The following is a 6,000-nucleotide window of genomic DNA, read 5'->3' as shown; positions in this document are numbered from 1 at the left end:
GTTGTGTGGAAAAGCTAAAGTGAATAGACTAATGAGTGCACAAACAAAGGACAAGGAGTGCTGCCAGTGAGCAGGCCGGCGCGAAGAGCCGAGACCCGCAGGTGGAGAAGGCCTGGTATTTAAGCCCAAGCGGGCCACGCCCCCGCCAGGTACCGCGGGAAGACCGGAGCAGCATACTGGCCACCTGAGAAACGGAGGACAGAGGCGGAGAGAAGGAGGAGGAGGCAGAACAAGAGACAGAACTGGAAGCAAAAGTCTGGAGTTGTCACACAATGCTTCACTGGTGTGTCCAGCGAACCTGTTTGGTTTTGCACAATTGGAGCCAAGTCGGTGCTGCATCATCACGCCATCTAAAACACAACTGAATATGCCTGCCTTGAGGAGAAGAAAGGAGGATGCGCTCAGGCAAAGAATGTTTAAATGGAGTTTACTGTACTCTGCTCTTCCAAACTTTCCTAGACTCCCACAGATAGACAAGTCATCTGTTCATGGATGTTCATTAATAATAGCTTATCAAGTGCAGAGAACAGCAACTACTTTTTTAATCAAGCCTTTTTAGTTTAAGGAGTGGTTATTTTTCCCCTCTTTGTATCAGTAATGATATGTAACAGTAACAGTTAAGAACAGATAACAGTTTATGTGGCTGGTGTGCCCATTACCTTCCTGCAATTGGGAGTGCAAAAATCTCTTTCCTTCTCTGCTGGGGCTGTGGGGGTCCTTGGGTATTTACACCTGGGCAGTTTAACCTCTGTGGTGTACTGTTTGGTTATGATTGAGTTTGGTGCCAGGGTAGCTCATCAAAACCTTTCACAGTATTCCTGGCCTCTTCTTTTTTCCCTCCCCATTAGAAGGGATGTACTGGTAAGACTGCATTCACTCTCCAGACAGAGTGGGACATTAATTTGGGTAATAAAATCGTGGGGTTTTTGTAGACACGGGAATTAGTGTGCCCTACGCTACCATGCAGGTGGATAGGCTGCTGTTTTGTCTTCGCTTGGATTCCCATCCTTCAGTCCATCGGATTGACAAACTGGTTACTGACAATTTACTCTTACACCCCAACAAGGGGTGAATTACAGATTGACCCTCACGGTGGATGCATCCCAGATTTTTGCTGAGAATATTGTTTTTTTTTGTTGTTTTTTTTTTTGGTTTTGCCTGTCTCAATTTTGATTATTTGAAGTATTTTGCATGTATTAACTTCTTTTTTGTTTATGGGGTTGTGACCCCTGATTTAAACCCCTGCAAATGTTTATTTTAGGAATTATCAAGTTTCATATTTTTAATTGTTCTTTTAAAACAGTTGTCAATAAAATATTATTTTGTATGGGATCCGTCTGCCAAGGTGCATTTATTCAAACCTGCTTACTGTTTCAGATTTACTGGGGGTTAAACCCCCCCCAGGTGGCATTGTCACCACTGATTTTAATCTAGAACCCTTAATCGCCTTAACCCAGCCACTCATGCAGCAAGTATTAGGGTTTCCTCAGTTTCCAGGCACTTTAACTCTGTTAAAAACAAAAAAGAATCTTAGTTTCTTAGTTTTTGTCGCTGATCACGTAACTTGCATGTCGGCGATATTCTTGGGTGGCAAAAAGATAAACAAAGCAGGCGTACTGTTGCCAGCTCAGCTCTACAGCCAGCTTTTCACATAAAAAAAGTAATGGTACACTCGTGTTGTGCATTTGGATGTTCCAATCACTGTCCAAAGAATGAGATTTTTTTTTGTTTTTTTTTAGACTGCCTGCTGGCCCTGAAAAATGGGCTAGATGGGTTGCTGCCATCAAAAGAGATAACTGGAAGTTGTCAGAGCTCTCAGCTGTGTAATGAACACGTTGTTGGTAAGTTTATCAAAAATTTGGTTTTGTATGCTTTCCAAGTATATTTATGGTGGGCTTCTCTAATTTTGAATATATTTATTAATGAAAAAAGTACAGACAGTGTATTACTAAATTGCAGCAAACTGCGGTGGTTTCATGTTATTGCCCCCCAGGACCAGACACTTCAGGTTAGTCTGTTATGTACATGTATGTGCATGACATGTAGTTGAGGCTATTTTTGTCTTCCTTTAGAAAGGTAAAAGTGCAACAATCCATTGTTCCCAGCCTATGTCCCATCTATCTTTGTGCTTATCTGCACTCCTGAGAAAAGAATCCAAAAGTTGATCTGGAAAAATTTGAAAGATGGCAGCAAGCAAAAAAGAGAATAGTCCGAATTACATTAAAGTTTGTAAAAATCTTTCTTAGGTTTATTTAACTATTTCTAAATTTGTGTGTGTGTGTGTGTGTGTGTGTGTGTGTGTGTGTCATGTACTGTGGAGGACCAAAACTGCCATTATTAAAAGTAAATACAGAAATGTACTACTTGGTTATTTTATCTAATTAACCAATACAGCACTCATTGTCAAATACCAGGACAGGGCCCACTGACTGAATACGGTGACCCTTTCCCAGCTGCATTTTTCAGCTTAAGTCCTGTCTTACAACTACAGCAAGCAAAAAAAAGTTTATAGAAAAGTTTAGATTTTTGTGTAAATGTTCATTTTTATTGTTAGTATTAAATAGTAAAAGAAGAACTTGGTTTCAAGACTTTTGCCTTCCGACACGCGTGTACTGAGTGCAAAGAAACCTGAACTTCAAAGCTACTGTAGTGAGTCAGCCCAGCTGCACCCACAAAGGCTGTTAGTGCAGGTGCAGGAAGAGCTGTACAGCTGGACTTTGGTGGGGACATGTCCCTATATTTTTCACCCATGGAACCACTTCTTCTGTTTGGCTCTGCCGAGTGTGGCTTTGGGAGGGAAATGAGGTTTTTTTATGCTGGTCTCTTTTAGCTGAAAAAATTAAACAATCACTGAAGACTATTCACTGGGGTGGCAGCGGCTAAGGCAGTAGAGCGGGTTGTCCAATTACTGGAAGGCTGGTGGGTCGATTCCCACACCCCAGTCATCTGTTACTGGGAAGATGATGCTCCAAACTAACTAGAGGAAGAGCTGAAAAATGCAGTTGGGAAAGGGTCACCGTATTCAGTCAGTGGGCCCTGTCCTGGTATTTGACAATGAGTGCTGTATTGGTTAATTAAATAAAAAAAAAAAACAAGTAGTATATTTCTGTATTTACTTTCAATGTTGGCAGTTTTTGGTCCTCCATAGTATAGGACACACACACACACACACACACGCAAATTTAGAAATAGTTAAATAAACGTAAGAAAGATTTTAAAAGCTGAAAAACCACAACAGTTAAAGAGGGTCTGAACACCGTACTAAAAGGTGGTATCAGCCAGAGAATAAATTTACTGAAACTTTGCAGGGTGGTGGAAATGCAAATAACACAAAACAACAGAAAGCCTTTTACATTGGTTACCCTAATAAAAATTCCTGGAAATACCAGTGGAAAACCCCCTTTTAACCTGAACCTGTTGCCCCATTAATGAATGAATGAATGAAATGAATGAATGAATGAATGAAAAATACTTTATTAATCCCAAAGGGAAATTCAATATTGTAGTAGTAGTAATTTTTTTTTTTTTTTTTTTTAGTAAAGTAAAACAATCACATTAATTAATTAAGGGCTTTGTTCTTCAGCCTGATAGCTGCTGGAAGGAAGGATCTTCTGTATCTCTCTGTCTTGCATCGGACTTGAACAAGCCTCCCACTGAACACACTCTGTTGTTTCGTCACGGCGTTGTGTAGAGGGTGTGAAGGATCTTCCATTATCTTCGTCAGCTTGTACAAAATTCTTTTTTTGATGATCAACTCCAGCGGATCCAGAGTTACTCCAAGCACAGAACCGGCTTTCTTGATCAGTTTGTTAATTCTTTTCAAGTCTCTGGTTCTGATGCCGCTGCCCCAGCAGATTGCTGCAAAGCTGATTGCACTTTCAACAACAGACCTGTAGAACATTTGCAACATTTTGGTGCAGACGTTAAAAGATCTCAGCTTCCTTAAGAAGTAGAGTCTGCTCTGACCTTTCTTGTAAATGTACTCAGTGTTGCTTTTCCACTCAAGTCTGTTGTCCAGCTGAACTCCAAGGTACTTGTATTCCTCCACCACCTCCACCTCCTCTCCCATGATGGAAACACTTCTATGTGTGTTCTTGTTCCTCCTGAAGTCAACAATCATCTCCTTTGTTTTCTTGGTATTCAAGATGAGATGATTGTCACCGCACCATTTCACAAACTGACCGACCAGTTCTCTGTACTCTGCTTCTTGTCCATCACTGATACACCCAACAACTGCTGAGTCATCAGAGTATTTCTGCAGATGACAGAACTCAGAGTTGTACTGGAAGTCTGAGGTGTACAGCGTGAATAGAAATGGTGAAAGTACAGTCCCTTGTGGTGTTCCAGTGCAGCTGACCACCATTTCAGACACACAACCTTTCAGTCTCACAAACTGTGGTCTGTTTGTGAGGTAGTCGTAAATCCAGGTGGTTGTGGAGGGATCCACCTGGAATTTCTGCAGCTTCTCACACAGCAGAGCAGGCTGAATCGTATTAAAAGCACTTGAGAAATCAAAGAACATGACCCTCAAAGTGCTGCCTGACTGGTCCAGATGAGAGTGGGCTCTCTGAAGCAGGTATATGATTGCATCTTCAACCCCAAGCCCATTACGGTATGCAAACTGTAATGGGTCCTGAAAGGTGTTCACCTGCTTGCTGAGGTGAGCCAGTAAGAGTCTCTCCAGGACTTTCATGACGTGAGATGTCAGGGCGACTGGTCTGTAGTCTTTTGGTTCAGCTGGTTGTGGTTTTTTAGGCACTGGAACAAGGCAGGATGTTTTCCACAGCACCAGGATTCTTCTCTGGCTAAGGCTGGTGTTGAACAGGTGCTGGAGAATCGGACATAGCTGTTTTGAGCAGGTCTTGAGAACTCTGGGACTGACACCATCTGGACCTGCAGCCTTGTTCTGGTTCAGTTTCACCAGTTGTTGCATGACTTGGTTACAGGAGACAGACAGAGTGGAGGTGGAGGCAGAGGAGGTTTCAGGAAGTCCTGATGTGGAGGGAGATGAGGTTGTGTCCAGGTCCTTGACTGAGCTGCCGGGTGACAGAGTGGAGGTGTGACAGGAAAGCTGTGGGCTCATGGAGGGTGTGTGGCTAGTTGGGGTTGAAGCAGGAGGTGAGCTAAACCTATTGAAGAACATGTTCAGTTCATTCGCTCTGTCCAGACCTCCATCAGTCTGATCCTCCTTTATCCCGAAGCCAGTGATCTTCTTCATTCCTGACCACACATCCCTCACATTGTTTTTCTGAAGCTTACTTTCCAACTTCTTCCTGTAGTCCTCCTTGCACTTCTTCATAAGTCCTTCCCACCACAGAGGATCCCTGTGATTTGCCATAATAAACCACCACTTCCTGTCTGAAAATACGGTAAAATGGCTTTTTTTTTCTTTTAGGGATTTTTATTTTTAATTATTCAAACTCTAAAATCAAAATGAAATCATTTTCAATACTTTAACAGCTAAAAGCAAAAATGCCCTATATTTAAAATCAAATAAATGCTTTTTTTTGTTGTTAGTGCTCATCTATAAAGACATATTTCAAGTCGAATATCATGCAGACCAATTACGGAGCTGTTTCACAGGTTAAATATAAATTTACTATATACTAATGTTCTGCCTCACTTCCTTACAAAAATATTAACAAACTTGGGACTGAAAATTAACATCATCTCAGGCTACAAATAGCCACGATATGAAGACCCTGAGCTGGAGATGTTAGATATACAGTTCATCAGGGAGGCAGTGCCCTCATTTTACTTACAGTCTCTGGTAATCATTCACAGAAGCTACAAACCAAATATAATCTATAGCATTCAGTCACCTCTTTTCACATATTTAAGGTCTATATGTGTGTGTGATTCAGTGGATAAAAAGGTGGACTCAGTGACCTGCAGTGTAATTCAGTCGGAAAAGAGCTTGTGAGCCTATAGAATCCTCCTCCCGATCCCTCCCCCTCTCCATCTTTTAATGTCTGAGCTCTGGTTTGTCTCTCTTAATTC

This window comes from Melanotaenia boesemani, chromosome 15 (assembly GCF_017639745.1).
Source record: "Melanotaenia boesemani isolate fMelBoe1 chromosome 15, fMelBoe1.pri, whole genome shotgun sequence".
Lineage (NCBI taxonomy): Eukaryota > Metazoa > Chordata > Actinopteri > Atheriniformes > Melanotaeniidae > Melanotaenia > Melanotaenia boesemani.
The sequence above is the reverse complement of the archived record's forward strand: the minus strand, read 5'-3'. Positions refer to the sequence as shown.